Raw genomic sequence first — 25,782 nt, 5'->3', positions numbered from 1 at the left:
GATGCCAGTTTCACATATTGGAAATGTTGAAGTACAAGGTCTTCCCTTGGGAACCATAGTCATCCCTTTCTTATTACAGCCAAGGAAGCATGATTAGATTTGTGCTAGCACGTGGGACTTTCACTCTGAAGCCTATTTCTGAGCAAGGGTTTTTCCTTACTCCAGTTGATGGCATCAAGGTCCTTGAAACAAGAGCAACAGAGAGCTCACTGCAACTGCCTCTGCACTGAGCCAACCCTGAATATCAGAGATCTGGAGTTCACACCATGTCCTTCTGCTATAGAAAGAGCTTCTAGCTGATGGTTTCCAGCAATACACAAGGATTAATGCTGCAGTCCATATTATTCTCCCAGTCTCCTTTCAAGACACTTAAGTCCTACAATGTCTTACAGCGGACATGGGCTTCTCCTTAAAACTGTGAAAGAGATTCATAGAATATCTGAGTTGGAAGGGACTCATAAGGATCATCAAGCCCATCCCTTGGCCCTGCACAGGACCATCCCAAAGAGTTACACCATGTGCCTGAGAGTATTGTCCAAACACTCCTTGAACTCTGGTAGGCTTGGTGCTGTGACCACTTCCCTGGGGAGCCTGTTCCAGTGCCCAATCACCCTATGGATGAAAAACCTTTTCCTAATGTATAACCTAAACCTCCTCTAACATAACTTCAGGTCATTCCCTTGGGTTCTGTCACTGGTCACCACAGAGAAGAGATCAGCGCCCGACCTTCCTTTTGCCTCCTCTCATAAGGAAGTTTTAGACAGCATGGAACACATGCACACCCTTATCCTGTCTGAAGACAACTCCAAAAGTTCACTTCTCCACTGGCAGAAAACTTATGTTAGTTCTTATTTTATTACTACTTTATCTCGTGCCAAAATTTTGTCCCTACAATACATACCTAACTTGGCTCATGTTACATCAATTTCACTTCGGAAGCAATGTATTAGTAATCAGCTTCCTCTTCAAACTTTCCTCCATGCTAAGTCCCTTTCCTCCATAACATGATTGGTACTTTTTTTTCCTTCTGGAAAAGACTCCAGAGAAGACGACCTTGAGGAAAGGAGGGAGAACCCTATCTCCCATGAGACCCACAGTCATCAAGCCATCACAAAGTAAGCTACACTCTGTGGAGGTCAAGGAACTGCCCCCACAACTGCAAAGACGGCCTGGCTTTCCCTTACAGAACTTTTGTTTGGAATCTCTTATCTGCTTTAGACAGCTAATGGGCAGAAACTGGAAAATGGAGATTAGTACGCTACTGACCTCAAACACATTTTCACTCAGTGATGCAGCATAACCAAAACAACTTTGGCATGCACAGCTGCCCCCTACATCTCCTCAGTGGGAGACCTAACCATACAATGCCATGATGATTACATTTCCAAAAGTTCCTGCAGAACCATGGTGCCATTTCCTTTCCCCAGAGTGTCCACTCTACAGCTATGTAACACAACATGAAGTAAAAAACATAACACAATACGAGGGAGCAGTTAACTGTAGTACTTACAAAGATATTAAAAAAGAATAGAGAAACTATTCCTATGAGAAGAATAGAAAGCCTTACATGGAAATCAGTCAATGACCACTACCTTATTTAAAGACCTTAATTTGCAATAGAGATAAACAGAAAAGGAAGAATGTTGTTCTCTGGTTTTAGATTGTCAAACTCCCCTGTAGAAGTACTTAAACTGTTCAGTGTTATGAAGTATTTTGTACCCCACATTTTCCACCATGTCCCACGTTGCCCACTATTTTAATACAGTCAAATTTAACATACCCTTTTTGCAGAAATCATGTTTGACATCTGATTTTGTCTGCCTGAAAGTCAATTTGGAGGTACAAATAGACCAAACTTTGATTTCAGTTGCTGGTGGGCAATTGTAGAAACATTCCCAGTACATTGTACCCTTCTTAATCTTCCAGACTTAAGTTACATATTTTATTCTACTTATGTCTGAGAGTTTGGACTACTGGTTTTTGTCTACAAGCACAACCACACTGCTATAAGTGAAATTAAGACAACTTGAGGTCATGCAGTCTGCCTTTGCAAAAATGCACACAATGACTAAGATGAAGTTTTAACAATTGTTTCACCCTTTATCAAACTATCAAGCTATTACTTCACAGAATCACAGAATAGTTAAGATTGAAAGGGACCTGAAGAGATCATCTAGTCCAACCCCTCTGCCAAGGCAGGGTCACCTAGAGCAGGTTTACACAGGAACACATCCAGGTGGGTTTTGAATGTCTCCAGAGATGGAAATCACAACCTCCCTAGGCAGCCTGTTCCAGTGCTCTGCCACCCTCAATGCAAAGAAGCTCTTCCTCACGTTGAGTTAGAACTTCCTGTGTTTTAGTTAATGGCCATTACTCCTCGTCCTGTCACTGGGCACCACTGAAAAGAGTCTAGCACCACCCTCTTGGCACCTGCCTTTGAGATCTTTACATGTATTGATGAGATCCCTTCTTAGTCTTCTCTAAACAGGCCCAGCTCACACAGCCTCTCCTCATAAGAGAGATGCTCCAGACCACTAATCATTTTGGCAGCCCTCTGCTGGACCTTCTCCAGAGGGGAGGATAACCTCCCTCAACCTGCTGGCCACACTCTTCCTGATGCACTCCAGGATATCACTGGCCCTCCTGGCCACAAGGACATGCTGCCAGCTCATGGTCAACTTGTCATCCATCAAGACCTTCAGGTCCTTCTCCTCAGAGCTGCTCTCTAGCCCCCAACCTGTACTGGTTCTGGAGGTTATTCCTCCACAGGTGCAGGACCCTGCATTTGCCTTTGCTGAACTTCATTATGTTTCTCTCTGCCCAACTCTCCAGCCTATCAAAGACCTGATGAAGTAGTGCAGCCATCAAAATGGATACACAAAACCAGGTAAAGTTATTTTACCATTTCAAATTGCTTTAACTGCATCATAAAGTCTACTTTTTAAATAGGTGTTTATTTCTCTTTCCTGAAGAATCTGATATAAATTGCTGTATTATCACACACCTTCCTGGAACAAAATCCCCTTTTTATTTACCAATGAATTGGAAAAATACTATCCAGCAGAAGAGATATCCTTTTGTCTGGCCTGTGATCATTCTCTTCACTTTAAAGGAATGCACCTCATTAACCCTGATAATTAACAAGGTTATTCTCATCATATTAAAGGTTTAAGTTCCTCTATTAAGTCATTATTTGAATTTGCACTGCTATTAAGATGATGAGGCTATTCTGGATTTAATTTCACATAACAAGATGTTCCTCTTTAAAGATCCTAATTTTTTTTCAAGTCAAGGCATATAATTTCATTGTCTTGTATGCAACATAGAATCATAGAATGATTTAGGTTGGAAGGGACATGGACCATCTAGTACCAACCCCCATGCCATAGGCAGGGACACAATTAGCAAATCTACCTGATTAAGGAATGTATAATATACTTACAAAAACCCCAAACAAAATCAAAATTGAAAACCTAGAAGGGGTAAGGCAGCAATGCAAACAGTCAGCAAAAACATTAAAGAGGTATCTGGCAGCAGCATGGCTGTGGCAGCAGAAACCAGAGAGAATTGAAAAAGAGAAAAGGACCAAAACTACAAGGAGATGTAGTCTTGGGAAAAGACTACTAGTAGATGTATCAACTCCTAGCTGGACCATTTCAATAAGACTCCACAGACTACAGAGAAATTTCCAGTTCCCATGCTTCCCAAACTTCCAATTCCCATTATGTCCCTGACTACAGCAGGGGGGTTGGAACCAGATGATCTTTAAGATCCCTTTCAACCCAAACCAATCTATGATTCCATGCCCTTTGCAATGGAAGTGTATAATACATATTTTGGGCATTTTCCTCTTAGATCATATGTGAGGTTTCCCAGGACTGTTTAGCTAATAAAGTCTTCTAAATATCTAATAAATGCTTTCATTTTTGCACATAGGTGTTCCTAGTACATGAACTTGCTTCCTCCACAAGAGAAAAGCCAGTTGTCTGACAGCTATTCTGAAGATATTAAAAATTGCAGCAGTCACATATAGAAATCCCACATCAAATATAAAAATACAGAAGACGGTTTATCTCATTATCCATGCTGACGTCATATTAGTTGATGTGTGCGGTAGTTAACAAACATACAGGAAAATTAGTCACAATTACTTTGATTTGACTATACAGGTTTTATTGGCAGCACACCTAACACCAGAGAATTCAAGCACCTTAAATGCAAATATCTAGCAACAACAAATTAACACCAAGGGTTTTGCAAACAAGCTTTCTTTGCACAGAATTCAGTCCTCATGAAATAACAATAATAATATCCTTTAAATGTCAGAAAAGTCAAGAGAACTTTCTGTTATAACACAAGGATTATTACAGTGCTGCCTGGATCAAACATTGAGAGGAAACAAGTTCATAGAGTTAAGGTCAAGGTCAGCTGCCAGCCTATAGGAGAGTTTCAAGAACCGCTGGTTTGTCCCATCCATGCACCTTAAAAGGGTGTCATTCATTTCATGTGCATTTCCACATGAAAAATTTTCATTTTTTTGTATTTTAAAGCACCCACTGCTAAATTTTGTCATAAGTACTTAGCAATGTGAGAAAAACATTAAACTATTCCCATAAAGAGTGTCAAGAGTGCTGTGAAATATTCAGAATAAAGACACTATGCAAGTCTAATCAGTATAATAACTCCCTTGAGAATTATCAATTTGCAAATCTCTCAAACCCCTAAAAAGGGTAAAGAAGTTGTTGAAAATATAGCAGGGTACCCACAAATGAGCCATACATTGCTTTTTTTTTTAAAGTCTATTGCAAGTAACTGTTCTTCAGCAGAACAAACTAAGTACATCGCACATGAGATTAAAACAGGACATAATGGAGAGCAATATTTAACCATCATGACAACTTTATGTAAGTTTGCATGAGACTTTTGGTCAGTAATATTAGACACTAGCAGAGTTTTTACCATTATTAGGAACTGCTATCACTGCCTCCAACACACCCTTGTATGTGGTTTGAACATTGGGAAATTCACCTGACTTCTCATAGATTCCACTGCTATCTTTGTTATTTAACACATTTCAGTTTTACTTTTTAAATTGTCCTTTTCCCATTGAAACCAATACCCAGTGAACAGCAAACCTGTGAGTTTCATTGCCATTAATTAGTTTCCTTCCTCTCTCAAACACAATATACACACAGTATGCATCTCCTCACATCCCACCCAGGAGACTTAGGGACAGAACCCCAAACAGAAGGGTTTGTTTTTCAACAAGAAGTTTAAAGAGCTTAAAACTACTAATTTTTTTCCTTTCCTTTCTTTTAAACAAACACTGAAAATAACCAGAGTGGCATTGGCATTGCTTTAATCAGTTTAAACTTGAAGACAGGAACTCTAATTAAAATCGGGAACTCTAGCTGTAAGAAACAGCTAATTAGTTCCCAACTTTTTAATGAAGTGCTGTGGTGGAGTACATATTAGCTGTTCAGTATTAAAAAGGAAATGTTCTGCAAGATAAGCTCATTCTCTCAAGTAGTACATCAGTTTGTCTATTTATTTCAATCCATGCTCCGTCACAGGGATTTAAGAAAACACACTACAATAACTATCAGATTTACAGATCTCCATCCATACACAGTAAGATAATTGAACTTCGCAGTATTTCAAAGAGAGAAGGAGAAATACAAGGCAGTTCATTACCTTTCTGTTAGGCAATGAAGACAATTGAAATCACATTACAGTATAAGGTTGTGTTTCCCTTCTTTCAATTCGTTCCTGGCCACAACTTGCAAACACAAGGAAAAAGAAGACGGGGAAGAAGTGAGAGAAGGCATTTTATGCTTGTGTTCTCAAGAAGAGGAAAAGTGAGAACTGCCAGATAAAGAGAAACCTTGGCCAGTGAGTCTCTGCAAGACATGCTGACAACACTGAGAACCTGAACAACTTCGTCCACATTTCCACAGCTTTTAGTGTCCCCTTTTGTAAGGCTGGTACTTCTATCCCCCCCCTCCCACATACAGAGCATCAACTAAAAAAGAAATCACTTAAAAACTGATTACAAACAAAGGCCAGGTTCGCCCGCGTTCCCACGCCAGGATTTTCAAACCCGCGTTCCCTCTTGTCGCGACATGCCACACTTACTCAGAAAGCCCTGATCATTAAAGCGGCATTTACGGTGGTGTCAAGCGGAGGAGGGTGTGAAATCGCCCCCGAGGGGCCGGAGTAGCCAGGGCGGCTGCTGCCCAAGCGCCGGCCCGACGGGGCGGTCAAACCAGCCCAGGATCTGCCGGGAATCCTTGCCCTGTGCCTCCCGCACCCGGCACCCCCCGGAGAAGGACCAGAGGCAGCACCAACAGCCCGCGCGGGTGCCCTGATGCGCTCCTCCCAAAAAAAGACCTCAAAACCACAACAAAACAAAAAAATACCAACAAACCAACCAACCAACCAAGCCTTACCCATACTCCCCCCACCCAAAAAAAAAAAAAAAAAGGCAGCACTCGTACCCGGGACCCAGCAGGTGCCCCGCCGCCACCGGTCCGGGCCGAGCCGCGCCGCGCCGCCCCCCGCGCACTCACCAGCGGCGGGACGAGGTGCCGCGGGGAGCCCGCTGCCGGGGCGGCGGGTCGGACTCCCGCCGAGATGCACCCTGCGCCCCATCCCGTCTCCCGCCTGGCACGATACTGCCACCACCCCCGCCCCGCCGCCCGCACCGCCCCCCGCACCGCCCCATGATGTCACCGCTCCGGGCCGCCCCGCCCAGCCTCTGCCGGCAGCGGGGCCGCGGCATGCGGAGACCCCCGGGTACTGCGGGGGGAGCCGCCCCCGCGCCCTTCCACTGCCCCCGGCCTTGCCGTGGCGGGAGGGGCGGCTGTGCCCGCGGCGGCCGCTCGAATGGAAACGACTACGTGGGAAAAAGCCGTGTGGTCAGAGCTTTCACACCAGGGGATTCGCCCCCTTTCCTTCTCTCCCGTTTCTGCTTTTCCCGTGAAATAGCCTTAAAAATCAGTATGTTACAAGTATAGAAATCGCGCGTGGAATCCCTGGGCGAGGAGAGGCAAAGAAATTGTTTGCAGGTTTATTTCCCTTCGCATTAAAAACTGGAGTGGTCGCCTGGATTCTCCCCCTCCCCTCAGAGAGCTGTGCAGAAATGGCATCTCTAAGCCTTTAGTTCAACACGGAGAAGACTGGGGGGAGACACGACACGGGCGGGGAACGGGAGGGGCACAGGACAACATGCATCTCATGATGTCGTGTTTGAAAATAAGTTTGAACGGCTTAGATACCTTAACAAGCTAACGTCCTAAGGCAGCATGCTCAGGTGGCGGGCCAGAGTCGGATTGTCAAAATAAAACAAAATGAAACATCTAGCTTAGACCCAATTTCCAGAACCAAGATACATCTGCTATTTACCTATCTTGATTAAGGCTTCATCACCAGAACAAACCATTCTAGACTGATTTAAACTATGGCTCTGTAGTCTTACGAGACAGAAAGAATAGAAGAGGACATAGAGACTTTTTTTTTACTAATTGTGCTTGATTGGCATGTCTAGAAATTAAATAAAACATTGGTCTGGGTTGCACTGTGGAAGGAGTGGTAGTACAAGCCTTGGGCTTCTCCAGAGGGGTCCATTACAAAGACTGATGACTGTCAAATCTTGCTATAAGGGCAAGTGTATGCAAGCATCACCTTCATCATGATTAAAACATTAAGCAGATATCTCTGTATTATGGAGCTCACTCAAGCAGATTAAACTATTATTTCTCGTGTTTTTCTGGGTCATGGTATATGACCTGAAGATCAAAATGTGAGAGGTTCTCTAAAGTTCTCTCTGCTTGTTATGTATTTCTTCTTCTTTTCTGATAAATAATTGAAAGGAAATAAAGCTGTTCAAAATTCTTCTCTCACCTTCTGTCACTAGTTTAAAAATTCTTTTAATTTTCAGCTATATGCAGTTATGTTTTCACTTATATTTGCAATTTTTATCTTACCTTATTCGTCTTTTTTTCTTAGTGAGATTTCACCTATTCAGGTTTGTAATAGCAATTTTTATACCCTGAAAATAAAATAAAAAATGGAACTACATCAGCCTCAACTATTGCTGCTTTGCTTCACCATTTTAAGACACTGGCATGGCTACTCGCCATATCAAAATACATTCCTTTCTCTCTTCCAGAGGAACTGTTTGGGTGTTAAATTGTTTCCTATTATCTGCAGAACGATTTTGCATAAAACTGGATCAGTAAGACCACACATGCAGGTATGAGAACTCTCCTTCCAAAAAGTCTTCCACCCACCTGGGATCCCGAAGCCCCAGACAGCAAGCCTTTGCTCATTGTACTGCATAAGTGGACTAATCACTAGGGTCTAGTAAAGGCTACTGATCTCGTGAGTCCAGTGCTGTTTCATTTCAGTAAGACATAGGCAATGATTTCATTAGGTTGAACGCAAAATTTAAATGACAAAAATACCTCAGTCGCACACAGGTGATTGATATTAAGTGAATAATGAGGCCACTACCAACATAAAGCAAGAGGCAGGCTGACATTTGAACGGTATTATTTAACTGGAAAAAAAGATGTATACTGGAGAGGAAATGCATAACAAGCAATTAATTCAGAGAAGTTAATATAAAAAGATGAGCTCAGTTTGCCATTGCAGAGCAATTTCTTCACAGTGAATTCCTCAGGAGAGGAATCAGTCTGTCGGTGGGAAAGGCGCATTATAATTGCTTCTACTGTATCAGTTAACACTGGTGGAAATACTGGTTTAAAGGGAGCTGCAGCTTTCTCTAGCTAGTTTTTTGGATTCCTTCATACCTTGACCCCAGTAACAATCCTGTAACTACAGCTGCTGTGATTCCATGTGGCTAAGACAACCAAGAACCACACACCAGAGCAATTTATAATGACCAAGCAGATGTCTTAGTTCTTTGCTTACCATACCTGGAATTTTTTCTTTGGAAATATTAAATATTCAGTATATTTGCAGCCAGTATATTTCGATTTCTAGAGAGATACTAAAGTTGAGGACGAGTTTGTGCTTTATGAGTTCAGAACCATAGCCTTTAAATACAAGAGTAAACTTTTCTGGGTTAATCCTTCCAAGTGTAAGAAATTAATATGATTTTTAGAAACCTTTCCTAAACCTATGTGTTCTAGAGCAATAAACTTCTATTGCTACAAGTCACAAAAATCCTATGTCAAATTCTCAATTAAAAAACCAACCAACCAAAAAAAAAACAAAACCACGTTTAACATGGTGAACATGGCAAGCAAAAGAGAAAAAACAAAGAATCATGCTATGCACATTATTTAAGGCAAAGCATAGAATTAGGAAGGGGATTAAGGTAGGAAAAGTTACAAGAAGTACTTAATTATAACTTTTTAATAAAATTCAAATTTACGTAAGAATATTACATTAGTTTTCCCAAATATATTAATAAATTTGAGTCCGGTTCTGCAGGCTTGATCCATGCAATTAAAGACTCTTCTACTAAGAAATAAGAAACTTCATGATGTGAGCCATTGCCACACTCACAGGATGTGGTGCACTGCCAGTTCAAACTTCGGTAAGATGTGCTGACCAAAAGTGACTCTTTCTTTCATGTATTCCCAAACCTCACAGTATTAGCATTAATGAATATATAGCCAATGTGGTGAGCAAGATCAGTTTACTTATCAGACTGCCGACAAATCTGGATATTTTAGAAAATAATGTGTACAGCCCCTTCTCCAGCTGTCACCAATCACAGGTGCCCTCACAAGAGTAGCTGAACTCAGATCAGTCTGGGGGAGGGAAAATGGAGGGAAACCCTGCAGCAGAAATGTGATAACACTAACTCAAACTAGCTAAAAACCACATGAGAATAAAACAGTTACTTCACAAGCAAAGATTTACAATGTTCTTGATGTTCATTTTTTCAGTAAGTTGAAAATAGGTGCCTTAGTAACCAAACCTACTTTACAATAGAACATCTCAAAATGGGAAGGGCTAAGCTTGTGCTTTTTCAGAGCTGACCACACCCTGGTAGTTAGGCTAAAATGAGAAACAGCTTTTAATCTCTTCAAGCAGAAAAAAGAATTGAAGTCAAACATTTAGACTGGACAAGCATGTTAGCCACAGAGATAACAGATAAAAAGAGAAGAAAAAGTCTTCCTATCATTGAATGAATCTCCAACAATTTTGCAACAATATCATCATTTTAATTATATTTCAATTTGTGCTTTTAGAAAAATAAAACCTCATTTCCATTGGAGATTTTCAGGATAAAATAAAAGATGCTTCATTTGTTCATATTTAAGTCCTCATTGGACTTTGAATAGAAGCTAGCCATGGTGAAACACTGCCAGAAATGCATATCCCCAAGACCAGGTAAAATGTGTTTGTTAAACCAAAAACCTCAAACGAGAAGCTAGCTGCTTACTCCAGCTTTACTGGAGTGCTTACTTAGCCTGCTGTCTGTCGTGCTGCTGTGTTTCATATGTATGCTATGCTTCATATATAGTCAGAAGAAGAAGGAGATAAGAGAGAAGACAGAAAGGCAGAGTTATTTCACATAACAAAGAATGACTGTAAAGGTATAATGAAGGAAGGACAGAAGTTGCCTACCTTGTTCCTTTTTCCTCCTTTGAGTAAAAAGCTCAAAATTGAAAGTCATTCCAAATTTATGTCACATTTCCTGCTATACACTCAGAAACAGAAAAGCATACTGCCCATTGCCTGAACTAACCATGCTAACAGGGAATGTCCAACTACTTGTATGATAATATTAAGGCATAACTCTTGTTTCTCACTTTTACCTTGAGTACTCATCATTAATGAGCCAGTTTTACTTTGACAGATAATGCAAGTGAAGTCCCCATATATGTGAACACAGACACTATGTCTGTGAAGGATTGATGGGTTTCTTCATGGTGCTTCTTGGAATGAAGATCTCTCTACACAAAGTGTTTTTAATACGAAGAATTAATTTATTATCTTTTTCATAAATAGACCTTCTACATTTTATGCGCAGTTATACCTTTTTCCATTTCATCCTAATACTAGCTCCTTCCTTTCCCTTCTTCTCGAAACAACATAAACCAGTGCTTATGTTGACACATGGAATATAAGGATACAGTGAAGTCTTAGTAGCATCTGTTTTTATTAACTTTGTATAACTCAGACATTTGTTTTCTCTCATTCTACAAATGTCTGCTGAGAGCCTAAGGGCCCAAATGCAAACACATTGGTTTGTTGTAAAATAGAGCTCTTCAAACTGAGGACTAGAAGATATCTGGTTGTAAGGATATATTTGCCATGTGCTGCAATGCGAGGTCCATTTTGAAAAGGAGTGAGTCATCTTTGTTATGCTAATATAAAATCTGTACTGTATGTAGTTCTATAGGGGAAGGTATGAAACTGCTGAAGTATTCTTATTAAAAATTTGAAAGCATTTCAACAAAAGGATATACAGATAGAGTATGAGTATTAATGTACTACTGAAACAGAGCACACAGAAATCCACATATGTAAGGATATCCTAACAGAAAAACTGCTTTGGTAATTTAGAATCATGAGTGCAAAATATTACCTCTCCTACTAGCCTCCCTGCTTTATCCTTTTATCTTTTAAACTATGCCTACAAGCGCTGCATTTCAAGTTACCTATCGTACGATTTTAATACAGACCTACGCATCTTCATGTTCTACACATGATGTGAAGTTGTTATACTGGTTACCCAGTAACAAGTGTTTTAAATAGTTGTTACTTGCATTTAAGAGTGCACAATACCTCCTCATCCCTTAGGCTGTTCCTACTGTCAGTTTGTTCTCTGCTGTCATACCAGAATTCACAATACAAGTATTACACCAAGGGATTATTTTCTCTGAAGTTTTACCACTGAATTGCAAATATCAGTGTTTCAGTAGCCAATATGCTTGCTCAAGATGACCAATTCTATGAAAACACTGAACATTAGGACAAAAAGGCATGAAAAGCTGTCTACCACCAAAACCAAATAATAAAATAAAAATAAGAAACTGACAAAAACAACGCTATGAGGTAAAAACAAGAGACTGTTTTGGTATTTGCACTGTTTTCCACCTTGTGAACTTTTACTCCATAATATGTGCAGTTCCTAGTGTGCATTTCCTTCAGAAAGAAAATCTTAATTCAAATATTGAATAAAAATGAACAGATTTTACAGAACTGAAAAAAAATTAGTTATTATGACAATCCAGGATGAACGTTCTGCTCCCAAGTAACATTTACAGTCTAATAAATGAGGTAAGTTAGGTATTACAGAAGATACTAGTAAGTTTTTTCCTATCTTGGTTTCTTGGTAAGGTAGATAACAAGTACACTGTACCAATTTTTGCCAATAGATGTGTTTGTCTCATACATAATAATTAGTAGCTTAAGGGGAAGAGTTAAACAATGATTCAGACAAGTGGCCTCAAAAAATGCAATGGATTGAAGTGTATTGTCTATATAATAATGCATTATTTTTTTAATAAGTTTTAATTATCAAAATTTCTAAACGCGTAAGCTAAAAGTCAGTCTGTGGTCTACAGCTTCTCCAGTTGCAAACTGAACTTATATACAGACGTCAATACAGGATTTAGAGGCTACAGAACAGACATGGACATACTCATAAACAGTTAGTTTCAATCATGAGATTATAACTAAAGTATACACAAGTTTTCATTCTTGTAAAGAGTTGCTATGTTTCCCAAAAGAAAGGGCCAATGAATCTATCCAGGAAGCATTCTGGATCCACAATATTGCCCTCATCATGATGTTCCCTTCTTCTCAAATAGCAATATATAGCCAAAAAGGAAAAAAAAAAAACCTGTTAGAACTTCATTGGAATTGTAATACTGCTTGGTTTTCCTTGAGCCTGAAACTTCTCTCCTGTAACAGGAACACTAATTCATCTAAAAAGATAAGGAGATCCACATTTATATTGGCATTTTAACCTGCCCTGCAAGCCCAGCGTGTACGATACCTATGGAATTTTTATCTTCTCTCAGTTTAACACATTCATGGCATGCTATGATTATTCCTTGTACTTCTCATAAGTGATGGTTTCAGTATTGGTGATAATAATCTCAATTCATTCCATGTTCTCCAAACATTACTTAGGGCACAAAGAAAGTTCCTTTTTTCCAATTTTTATGTTATTCTTTGTGCTCTTTCCAGGCTTTGTATGGTTTCCCCATTGCAGATGGAATCGTGTATTTCACTTGTAAGAGAGAAGCAACAATATGATTTACTGATATAAAATAGAGAGTTAACAAAGTTCAGTGGTAAATGTGACAGCGGTTTAACAAGACATGACACTTGATTATTTAATACATAGAGGACAAGGTCAGACAAAACTGTCATTGGGACCCTCCCGTTGAGTCATGAGGTTCAGAAAGGACCCTTGAGTTCTAAACTGTTTCTTAGGGAGCAGTCTAAGTGCAGATGGATCCACTGCTAGTCCCCAACTTGGTCAGTGGTTTATGTCTAAAGGATTATATATGCACAATCAACCCTTTATATCACTTAGTTAAGATTTCAAAGTTTAGCATGCTATTAATCACTTACCAAGTATCTGCTGCAGCAAGGAATCTCTCATCCTTGAGTAGTACCTTGAGAGGCATTCCTGCTCCAGGGGACTTTCTGTGGTGCAACCCACTGCTGTCCACTATTTATGGAGTAAGATGATATGACTTGCAATCATACTTGCATACCAGCAAGACGCCTGGGTCACTATTCCAAACAGCCCTTGGCCACCATGTTGCTATCCATCCATAAAGGAGGAGGATGCCTCCTCAAAGGAGGCACTGCCCCATGCCCTAATATCAAAGATGTGTCCCATTTACATATTCTCTAGATGCTTAACTGTAGTGTAACACAGCAGCTCAGTTGGTTTCATTCTTTGTATTAAAGCAGAGCAAGCATTTTCAGGCACTATAAAAAGTGCATTTTACAACCACTCCTTATTCAAAAATTCATCAACAGTGGCTCTTTTTTTTGTTGAAAGAATAAATTAATGCTCTACAAGACCTTCATAACTGACACTATACTGGAGATGCTAAATGCTTGCATGCCCAAATTTCATCTGTAAATGCCACATCTGCCTTGTTCTCTCAAGCACTTACATGATCAGGATTAAGTCTCTATTTGGATACTACAGTTTCCCATTAATTCTGATGTGGAAGACCAATTCCACTGTATAACTCTGGCCACTGAACTTTATTTGAATTGGAATCACTGTCCTGTGTACAGATGAGCTACACAACTCTGCAGTAGTTCACTTGGCTGGTTTCTAGTTTTCACATTTGTACTTCTGCTGAAGATAAATATCCTATAAAGTAGATATTTTTACTATGCTGGCAACACGCCATTCTTATTTAAACTGTTGAATGCTGCTACTGCATTCACAGTTTGTGATGTTTTTCTTTCTCCTGACTTGAATACTGTTAGATCTATGTGAACCAATTTGTCTTTTTTAGTGCATTTCATTATGATACATAATTCGGAATTGCTGGATTCTCATTATATTTGTTTTCCTTAATTAAAAGGGGTCTTTTTGGCAATAGAAACCCCTTAAGTCTTTTTTGTATCTTGCTTTTTTTTGTATCTCATCTTGCTGATGAGATAACTTAAGTAACATGCTCCTTTATGCCTTGTTCTCATTTCATTTTAAGAAAGAGTAGTAATTGAAGCCTAATAACTATCACCCAGAATTCATAGATCTGACTTGTTCACAACTCCAGAACTGAAAGATGTAACAGGAATCACTTTTTTTTCTCCACGTTACTACAACAATTTAGATATAATTATTAAGGTATTGCATTAACCAGTAATGGCTCTGAATACACAACAACTGTTAACAGAAATTAAATTTGAGCTCATTTGTAATTCTGGGAACATGTGTGTAATCATGCTTCTCTCTGGTGACCAGTGATAGAACCTGAGGGAACAGCATGAAGCTGCCAGGAGACATTTAGGTTGGATATTAGGAAAAGGTTCTTCACCCAAAAGGTGATTGGTCACTAGAACAGGCTCCCTGGGAAGTGGTCACAGCATCAAGTCTTCCAGACCTCAAGAAGTGTTTGGACAATGCTGTCAGGCACATGATGTGATTCTTGGGGTTGTCATGGGCTAGTAGGTGGATTTGATGATTTTTGTGGGTCTCTTCCAACTCAGGATATAAATGTGACTCTTGGAAACTCAATTCATTGATTTATTCCAAATTGATTAAAGATAATTGAGGTTCAGTTCTAAATTAAAAATGTATGGCATCCGTCTTTACCTGCTGTTGACGATTTAATCAAGCCTGAAAACACAATACTACATAAAGAAGTACTTTCTGCTGAAGTTTACAGAATACAGAAAAGAAGGGAAATATCAGTAAATATCTCATTTAAGTATGCTCAGATATGTATTTTCATTTAGGTCTACCTGTAGTGAACAATAATGTGTAAAGACCAGTTTTCTTTCCTCATTTGACATGGCAAGATTCATCCACTGTTTAGGCTGTGTGAGACAATAATTTTCAAACTGTAAAAAAACCCCAAAACTATAAAAAAAACTATAATAAAAATTTATCTGAAGAGTCAACCTGACACACATTCATTGCTTTGATTGTAGTAATATCACTCACACAAGTAACTCTAGGAAACTACATATGCTCATGCTAAAGAACAAATGCTATGATATCACCCTATAAATCAAAACAAAAGCCTTAAGTGAGTCAAGCTGGTTATTAAGACAGATGAAATGCGTCTTTATTTTTCACAGAATAAACTAACAGAGGAGTTATTTCACAAAGTCTAAATACAGCATCTATGGCTTCATATATCCACAGACAAATTCATATATCTTTCTTTGCTTATAAGGATAAGCATGTACTAACATACATTACCCAGTTAAAAACAGGCTACCTTTTAAACCAATTTTGTTGTAGCTCTCACTTCTGACAATCTTAATGTCTTCATAATTACTACTGTCATAAATTGCTGTGAGTTTTCAGGAATAAGTTAGTAACTGTTCGTTGCCATTTGAATTAGTTAACACAGATCCCTGATCCTTTGCAGCCTTCCTGCTCCCCATAGTCCTGAAAAACAAAGCTAAAGAATGGAGGGTGTTTATACCCAGAAGAAAGCTTTGCTTTGCTAAGTCCCCAAAAGGTCTAGCACCTAATTAAGGTTTAGTTATGTACTCTGACAAAACAAAGGTCATTCCTTCCTGGTTTCAGGTGCTGCAGAAAGGGGTCTGGGAGTCCCAGTCAATGACAAGTTTAATCTGAATCAGCAGTGCCCTGGCAGCCAGGAAGGCCAACTGTGTCCAGGGGGGCATCAGGCAAGGCATCACCAGCCGGTCAAGGGAGGGGATTGTACCGCTCTACTCTACACTGGTGTGACCTTACCTTGAATATTGTGCACAGTTTTGGGTGCCAGAATATAAGAAAGATATTAAGCTGTTGGAGAGTGTCCATAGGAGGGGCAAGGAAGATGGTGAAGGGCCTTGAGGGGAAGTTGTATAAGGAGAGGCTGAGGTCACTTGATGTGTTCAGCCTGGAGAAGAGGAGACTGAGGGGAGACCTCATTGCAGTCTACAGCTTCCTTATAAGGAGAAGAGAAGGGGCAGGCATTGATTTCTTCTCTGTGGTGACCAGTGACAGAACCCAAGGCAAGTGCCTGAAGTTGTGTCAGGGCAGGTTTAGGTCGGAGAGGGTGGTTGAGCACTGGAACAGGCTCCCCAGGGAAGTGGTTACAGCACCAAGCCTGACAGGGTTCAAGAAGCATTTGGACAATACTCTCAGGCACATGGTGTGACTCTTGGCGATGGTCCTGTGCAGGGCCAGGACTTGGACTTGATGATCCTTGTGGGTCCCTTCCAACTTGGCATATTCTGTGATTCCGTGAAATATCACATAAAGAGAATCCAGATTTTAGAAAAGAAGCCATCTGAGTGTTCTGTCTCACCCACAGTCAGCCCCTACAAATTCATATCATTTCAACACACAATGATAATCCAATGAAAAAGGAAATCAAAACCCTCAGAAAAACTACTGCCCAGTAGTATACAGCTTAGCAGACTTAAACAACTCATATAAACAAATAAATAAACAAATAAAATTTTTTTAGGTAGAACACATCAATTCTCACACCATTTTCTCTTGACATGTCCACATGCAAATAGAAAACCCCAGTAACAGAGAGAGGTTATTCAATGCCAGGTGGTGTTCTTGCAGTATGAAATTCCCTAGGGTTTGAGAGGTAAGCAAAAGTATGTAGTAGGAAAGAGGGTTGGGTATTGTATTTTAATCTTTCAAAGGTACTTTTGTCTCTGTAGAGGAAAGATTGGGAGACTGTCATGGTTCTGAACACAGGATGCAATGGTCAAAGAGAATGAAATTGAGATTATGTGGGCATCATCTCCAGTTCTTTAATTTTTTGGTCTATCATACCTGAATTTTATTGAAGACCACTGGGAGGATGCTGAATTTGTGAGATATTTAAATTGGGTTACACTCAAGTCTTTGAAAGCTAGAGCAACTATCCTCAAATAAATATTTCTGAGAACAATTTTGTAGCTTCTTTACTAAGGCATTTTTACTGTGATTGTGGCAAGTTGTTGATATTCTTAGGAATATAATTTCATTTAATAGTTCATCCAGAGAACACAAAAATTATCCTCACTGTATACAATGTCCATTTTCCTCTTTATTCCAATCATTAGAATGTACTAAAGGATATGTGTTATTGCTTTCAGGTAAACATTTTCCTCAACCTTTCTTTTCCTCCCCAAGTCAAAAACACTGGAATACTTTGAGATCTTTAAACTTATTGTGCTGGTTTAAAAGTAAATTGGCAGGAGAAATGAACTCAGCTCGAGAGAGATTACAAGTCAGAGTTACAATTTACTAAAAATATTACAATAAATACAGTGATACAGAGAAAACTGGTTTTAACCCACAAAGACAGATGTGCAACCTTGCACCCTGGGACAAGAACAGAATGGTGTTCCTTAGCCCCTGTGCTGAGCACCACATGGTCCCCCCAGATGCGAAGTAAAAGGAAAAGAAAACCTGTTGGTCTGGATGATGGTCACAGTTCTGTTGAAGTAATGATCGCCATCCTCTTGAGAGTGGCAGTCGCAGTCCTGTTGAAGTTCTGGTCCTCCCCTAGACACAAGGAGTGGTGGTAGAAAGCCCCAGGTAGTAGAAGTCCCATGGAGTCAGAGAAGGAAACCCTCGATCCCTCTAGTGAAATCGGAGTGTGGTCTTTCATTGGGCTCAGGGTAGGTGGGAATGCCTCTGGTACCTCCCCTGGGGCAAGGAGTTGATATAATACTGGATCACTGGGACATTTCAAAAGTCTTTGACACCTTCTAAGCACAGGTGGATCCATTATGGCCATCAGCAGAGATGAATATCTTCAGGCCATGTGTGTGAATTGTCCTGATGTCTCCCCAGGGGAGTTATCACAGATGAGTCATTAGTGTAAGGACAAAGAAACAGTACTCAGCTCCTAGCCTGAGGTGGCAAGCGTGCAGGTCCTTTGAGTCATCAGCCTTCCAGTCTTTTCACACTGGTGGATACATTCTTCTCCTAGGATAATAGAGTTCCATCCTTATTTTAAGTCACTCCCCGCAGTTTAAATTAGTAGGCATATTTGGAGAAAAGAGAAAAGATAAGGTGGATACCAGAGTCTTTGTGTAACCCAGGACACTTATTTACTCAGTATGGGAAGGTTCCTTGGAGAGGGATCTGCTCCATAACGCAGGTCCCAAAGAGCTGTTGAGATTAATGATGTGGCAGGTATTATGCATAGCAGGTTGCAGAGAGGGTGATGTAACAGCAGATCTATTACCCATTTTGCAGAACTGCAGAAAAGAGCTCTAAGTTTTACATTTTCTAGGAATTAGGTCTCAGACAGAGACATGGTTTTTAATGGGATCCAAAACTGTATGCAGTTTCAAGTTTTACAGTTTTTCTTAATGCACTAATGATAATTCAAAAAGTCATTAAAAGATATGTTTTAGGGGATAACAGCAATCAGAGTCAACTCAAAAGATGCAGATACATAATTTATGCTTCTTGGAACCAGAATTTTTTTTTTTCTCAAGTTGATTCAGAAGAAATTAGGATTCGTATGTTTCAATTAAAAGAGCTATCACTGCATTCAAACTTTTCCAAAAGTACTTTTTTTCTTCCTTTTTTTTTTAATGTGTCTGTGTGTAGGATCCAGTTCATCCATCATGGTCCTAGGTTGCTCACCACAAGGTTAAAACTTTTAGAAGACTTCCACGTAAAGAGTTTACAGTCATCGCATTTTTATGTTCAAGATTTCAGTGGGCTGTGTTTGCACATAATTACCCTCGAGCATGCAAAACTAAGCCTATGCTCAACAGACCTTTAATTTAAAAGGTATTCCATGCCATCATCCATGTGTGTAGGGAGAATTTCCACTCTTCTTTCCTGCAAATGTATTACTGATGAACAGATATATAGTTGCTCTCTGCCACTAAGTTATCTCCGTGTAGGTAATGCAGACCACACTTACCGAGGAGATCTAAGTATTTTATTTGATTAAGACATCAAATTAATTATAGTTACCTGAAGCATATACTACAAAGCAAAGCTCTATATTGAAGAATTAAAAAGTAAGTACTGAAAGTATATAGAGAAAACAACAGATATCACAAACAGCATTATAACAAAAGGTGTAAAGAGCTAATGATGGAAGGATTAATAAAATCAATTTTTCTCTAGACAAAGGTTGTGTAGAAACAACTCTGAAAGTGCTACAGTCATGGCATGAATTAAAACATTTTTCTCTCTATGTACTAGTAGACCTTTCAAAGCTTGTTTTGTATTAGGTACCACATGCTGTTTTGAATATTTTGTAGCCAGTTTTCTTCCTATCCACGTGCTTAATACATATTGAGAAACAAACATTAGTTACTTAATTGCTTGTTGATTTTGTCAGAGTACAATAGTACTAGTTTGCATGGCAACTGATCTGCACAGATACTGATTTTCAGAAACTGTCTCATGTTCTCAGAAGTATTTCCTTTGTTTTGATATGGGGGAAATCAGTTGTCTAACGGACCCCCTAATTAATGTAACAAGCACTTTGCAGAGTGGGAGGCTTCTACAGTCATTAAAAAAACTGTGGTAAACTATGTGGGAACTTTTCGGATAAACCAAATTCCAATGTTAAAGCATTTCCTCAAATCTATATTTACTTTGGGTAATATTTAATACCACAGTAGTTCTTTTGGAGAAAACTCTCAACAAAATTCAAACACTGCACACAGATAAAAAAGAAGACAAGAATTACATATTCACTAGTTAGTCAGTCTCATTTGCTTTCTATCAAGATGTAAAACTCTGTTACATGTGTCCAGTAAAGGCTGATAAAAATGCATTTCCATGCTTAACAATATATAGTATATAAAAGCTGAAGATGAGAACTTCTTGTTTGGGTAATGAGCAGAGGGAGAACTTCAGTTGTGCAGATGAAACATGCATGCTTTTTTTTTTGCTGTACGTTCACGTGCTCTAAATAAGTTCCTCAGGATACAGCTCAGATGTGTCTTTAAAAACCACTTGATAGGGGACTGCAGTATGAGAACTCTGATTTGAATACAAACAGAACTAAGATGGCTGTTATGCAGTCTGGGCAGAACATAGCTTCTTCACAAGAAACTCCTGCATCTCTTGTCAGCAGATGGAGTTTTATTGTTGATTTTAAACTGACCTATAATGAAACTAAGTCTTGGATGAAAAACTTGAAAACAAACCCCAACAGCTCTACAATACAGTTAAAAAACAATTTAAACAGCAGAGATTTAGAAGTAAAACAAGTGCTGATGTGAGTCATCTGATTACCAAACTGCTATAATCCACACCATACTGATGCCAGGCCCAAGCATACATTTTATCCATGTGTCTGATATATAAAGCAGTACTAGAAGCAGAAGTCATTCTCCCTCAACAAGAGACTAAAGAATTGTTGTACTTCAAATCCAGTACTAGGAAATGTTTCGTCTGAAGTCGCCTCTGACTGTGTTGAAAAGCAAGTTTGATTAGCTGTAGCTGAAGGCAAGGCTGGAACCCCAGGCCCTCCTTTCCACTTAAACAAATTCCCCACTCATTGCATTTTTGTTGAAAAGGATGACCTGTATCAACACTCTGGTAAGAGGGTCACCTACTATCATGATCTTTGCTGGAGGTAAGACAAACTGTTTTGAGTGGGTTGATATTCTTGTTAGCCTATGACCTCAAAAGCAAAAAAAAAAAAGGCAAGCATTTATAGAGTCAGAGTTTAAGTGACATGAGAAGGAGAGAAGAGTTTTGATTTACAGGTCCGGACTTTATTCCTTATATTTGTCCTTGTTCTTTATGCTGAACTTTGCTACTAGCACACTCACACTCCTCTGTTCTATGAGGTGCATGATAAGGAAAAGATATTAATGTCTGAAGTGCTAGTTAACTTCATGTGTTTCATTTGAAAAATTTATAGCTGATTTCTTAGCCTACAAGCAATATACGGCAGTGCTTCATATCCAGCACTCACTTTGTATGCTGCCTTGTGGGCCTAACAGAAACTCTCTCTTGCCCTCTTATGGAATACAATATCAAAATTAATTACTTCCCCTTAATATACATCTAAAATCAAGAGACGTTTGTTCACTTATAATACCATTTTGGTTTTAAAAATTCAGGTATGGTAGTACAACAACTACCAAAAAACTTGAGAGCACAGTCCTTTTAAACTTAGTTAGGGACCATCAGCAAATTCTTGTTAGGAAGAAGTTATAACTCTTAGTAAGACTCTTATTAAATTGACTGTATATTAATCCATGAGGTTTACTGAGTTGACTCTTCCTGTTGTCTCCCCACCTTCTGCTGGAGTGAGGAGAGTGAGTGGCTCTTTGGGTGCTAAGCTGCTGGCTGGGATCAACTTATACAGTATTCAGTGTATTTGCATCAGGAAATGACCATTTTGATGTCAAAATCCCTGGGCGAATTCCCAAGACTGCTAGGAAAGAAAGTAAGAAAAAAACAAATTCCTATGTTTGCTCTGTGTATTGCCTATGGATAAGAGATTATAGTACTGTGAAGAAAAAGCCCTTATCTCCTTCCAACCAATTTATATTTAAATAAAACTATTTTAAGATATATGAGCTACAGCCACCCCTTGAAATTACTAATTGCTAAGATAAAGTAATTCTTTCATGAATAAAGTGATAAAGTGATAAGTTTTCACTGTTTATTGCCATCTATTTCCAGCACCAGTTTGAACACTGGCTTCAAAGCAAATAAATTATTTTCATTAGAACATCTTCACTTTAATGTACTATAAATTCAATTAATAATATGGTAGATTTTCTGTATTTCATCATGGAAAATCTTTTTTCTGTTGTGTAAAACTGGTGAATGGAAAACAGTTGTTTTTTAAAAAATATAAGAAGAGGTCAAAACCTGATTCAAACCCAAATTAAACAATTTTTTTATTTGAGAAGTTAATGTTATCTATATTACAGTTGGTGCCAATTTTTTTCTCTAATTTCCAACTAAATTAACTTACAATGTTATTATTGACTTACATTACCTACATTTTGTCAAAAACAGCACTGAGATACCACAATATAACAACATAAGCACTGATATTAAACAGAAACACCAGATGTTTAACAAACACTTCATTACAAAATTATCAAGGGTCTTTTCAGGCTGCGAAGTGTCTGAGATGATTGAATCTGTTTCCTGAATCTTAAACTCATTTAATTTCTGGCTACATTACCCATTATTTGTTAACCAGATTCCTTCATTTACAAGAAAGTGTCCTTTTGGATCCTATCCTATCCAGACACTGAATTTTTCCTTTTTTTTTTTTAACACAGAGACTGTTTTTTTGACAAATTGTGCTGAGGAAACAGTCCTGAGACTAGGCATAACCAGCTTTCCTAATGCTTTGCATTTCTCATTTCATATCAAAATCTCTGAACAACTGAAGCCATAGACCTTGAAGAAAGGAGGTTTAGGTGATGGAAAATGCCAGCCGTCCCACTGCACAGAATGGACAGTGCTTCAGATAGTCCAGTAGTCCCTCTGTTACAGCAGACCCACTAAAATTCACCCATGGAAGCTGTTGCATTAAAGGTATTGAAATTTGGCAGAAAATAAACACCCTTGTGTTCACAGAATGACAGAATCAATTAGTTTGGAAAAGACCTCTGAAATCAAGTCCAACCTATGACCAAACACCACCATGTCAACTAAAACCACCAGCATTCCAGCTGTTCCTCAGAAATCAAAGGGGCTGGGTGTGGCTGGGCTTAATTTCTGATTATAGCCAATTCAGTATTATCAGCCTGTTTGAGTTTAATAAGAACTTGTACAAGCTCTGATTTGAAAATACTCCAGTGTCATGGTTTAACCCCAGCAGGTAACCAAGCACCACACAGCCACTCGCTCACTCCCCCACTGGTGGGGTGGGGGAGAGACTTGGAAAAGTAAGAAGACATGCATGTTGAGATATAGACAGCTTAACAGGTAAAGCAAAAGCCACATATGCAAACAAAACAAAACTAGAATTCGTTCACCACTTCCCATGGGCAGGCAGGTGTTTAGCCATCCCCAGGAAAGCAGGGCTTCATCATACATAACTCTTACTGGGGAAGACAAACACCATCACTCTGAACATCCCTCTCTTCTTCCTTCTTCCCCCCTCTTTATATACTAATCATGATGTCATATTATATGGGATATCCCTTTGGTCAGTTGGGGTCAGTTGTCCTCTCCCATCTTCTTGTGCACACCCAGTCTGCGCTGGTAGATGATGCAGAAAAGGTCTTGGATCTGTGCAAATACTGCTCAGCAATAACAAGAACTTCCCTGTGTTCTCAACACTGTTTCCAGCACAAATCCAAAACATAGCCCGATATCAGCTACTGTGATGAAAATTAACTCTACCCCACCCAAAACCTGCACATGCAGACCACATCCAATACCGATGTCTAGTCGAGTTCGGTAAGAACTTCAGTGATCCAGATTCACTAGTATTGTGATTTATTGAAGCAACGGGAAAGCAGATTCGCGACTGCCAGTGATAAATGCACTAACTATAGAGTGTTAGTATGTGTTGCAAGAGTACGTATATTAAGAGAGATCTATTAGTGCTATATATGTGTATATATATGTATATATGTGTATATATATGTATATACGTAAATATTCCCAGGTCTGGTCCAATGCAGTTGCAAAGTTCACCTAAACATGTTCCTTCAGGGGCAGAGGAGAGACATAGTTTGTGTACCAATCCCGGGCGAGCAGACGTGTTTCCCCTGCTCACTTTTTCACCTTAACCCCCCCCCTTCTTTTTATACTGTAAGTGTGTTTGTCCCTAATTGCTGGTACAGAGGGGTAGGTGTTTCTCTGTGCCCCACTGAAACAACACTGGGCTGTGAGAGCTCCACTTCCCTCCAAGCATCGTTCCATTGTTTGGCCTTGCTTGAGCCAGGTGCAATATAAGTGAGAGGTTCAGCTCACATTTTTCTCAAACAGCCTTATCAATTCTTCATCAGCTTAAGTCAGCCCTGTAGCAAGTCTGAAAATTTACCACAGTAGCCCCAGAAAACAGAGCCATACTTATTCTGTCTGAGACACCTTAAGTGCTGCACACATTGCTCACTTTGCCAAATGCTATCTAGATGTGCATGAATGAACCAGAATAACCACAAGCTGGGGATATGAAAATCTGGGCAGCAAATCCAAATCAAGAATACAAATGGTGATGCCATGTATTGATTAAAAGGGTCAGGGGCCTAGGCAAGTAAGTAAATACTCAGCATGAAATTCCTATTTTGATAAAAATTAGGTCAGTCATTTATTATATTTATTAAATATAGATATTATGCTATTTTTCTCCTACTGAAGAAACTGCAAGACAAAAATCTGTTAATATTCTACTCTTAACTCCTCTCTATATTTTTCAAGTGGAACACATATTATCCATTAAACTGGCTCATAAATGATTGATGCTGAAAAGTAACACCATCACATTAGATACATCTTTTCAAAAGGAGCTGTCATGTATTTACATGTGAATAATATTCTTCCTTAAAAATATTTGCACTTTTGTTTGTTTGAAGCAGTTTTGACATATTATTTCTTGTAAACATAATAAAATCAACACAAACAAACTACTTGTTGCTTTCAATGTATTTGCACAAAGAGATGACACCACAGAGAACAACCCTAAGTCAGTATATTTGTGAATTACAGTGTGCATAAGTCAAGGCCACATTTTGAAAATATGATCCTCCCTTTTTCAGCTTTAAAAACAAAATGGATAAAAACATGGAAATTGATAAAGACTATATTGATTCAATTACAGAGGCAGCAATTGCCTTTTCACTCATCTATGTAATTACTATACTACTGGTTTTTTCTGGGAAGTAATTTAAAATGGCTCATGTTAAAGGAACACTGCCACCTCCTAAAGATCTGAATTAAATCTTATCAGTAAAGAAAGTGTCATCTATGCTCAAAGGAGCATGATACTTTGACTGTAATGAAAAACTTCCTTCCCCCTTACAGTCCACTTCTACTGTGTCTTCCTATTGCAGGACACAGCAGTTGTAGAAGCTTATTAATTTCCTTTGCATCACAGGATTTTGCAGGGCCTCTGTTCTGAGCAACTCTTGCTTAGTGTTCTTTTAGTCCATTATTTGTAATGCAAATACTTGCAACTTATGAGTAGTGGGAAACTGTATAAAATCTCCCAACATGTG

General features: G+C 39.1%; 1 protein-coding gene across 3 annotated transcripts in view; it reads right to left on the bottom strand.

The window, feature by feature from the left end:
* MARCH1 (membrane associated ring-CH-type finger 1) overlaps nucleotides 1-6,675 on the bottom strand; it is a 227,003-nt gene extending 220,328 nt beyond the window's left edge. For all 3 annotated transcript variants that reach the window (XM_027635489.1, XM_027635495.1, XM_027635494.1), the window contains exon 1: nucleotides 6,570-6,675. The gene's annotated coding sequence lies outside the window, so the exon portion shown is untranslated. The remainder of the gene's footprint in view (nucleotides 1-6,569) is intronic.
* Nucleotides 6,676-25,782: the final 19,107 nt, after the last annotated feature.

This window comes from Corapipo altera, unplaced genomic scaffold, assembly GCF_003945725.1.
Source record: "Corapipo altera isolate COAL_440 unplaced genomic scaffold, ASM394572v1 22b, whole genome shotgun sequence".
Taxonomy (NCBI): domain Eukaryota; kingdom Metazoa; phylum Chordata; class Aves; order Passeriformes; family Pipridae; genus Corapipo; species Corapipo altera.
This window is presented reverse-complemented; position numbering and strand designations above follow the sequence as displayed.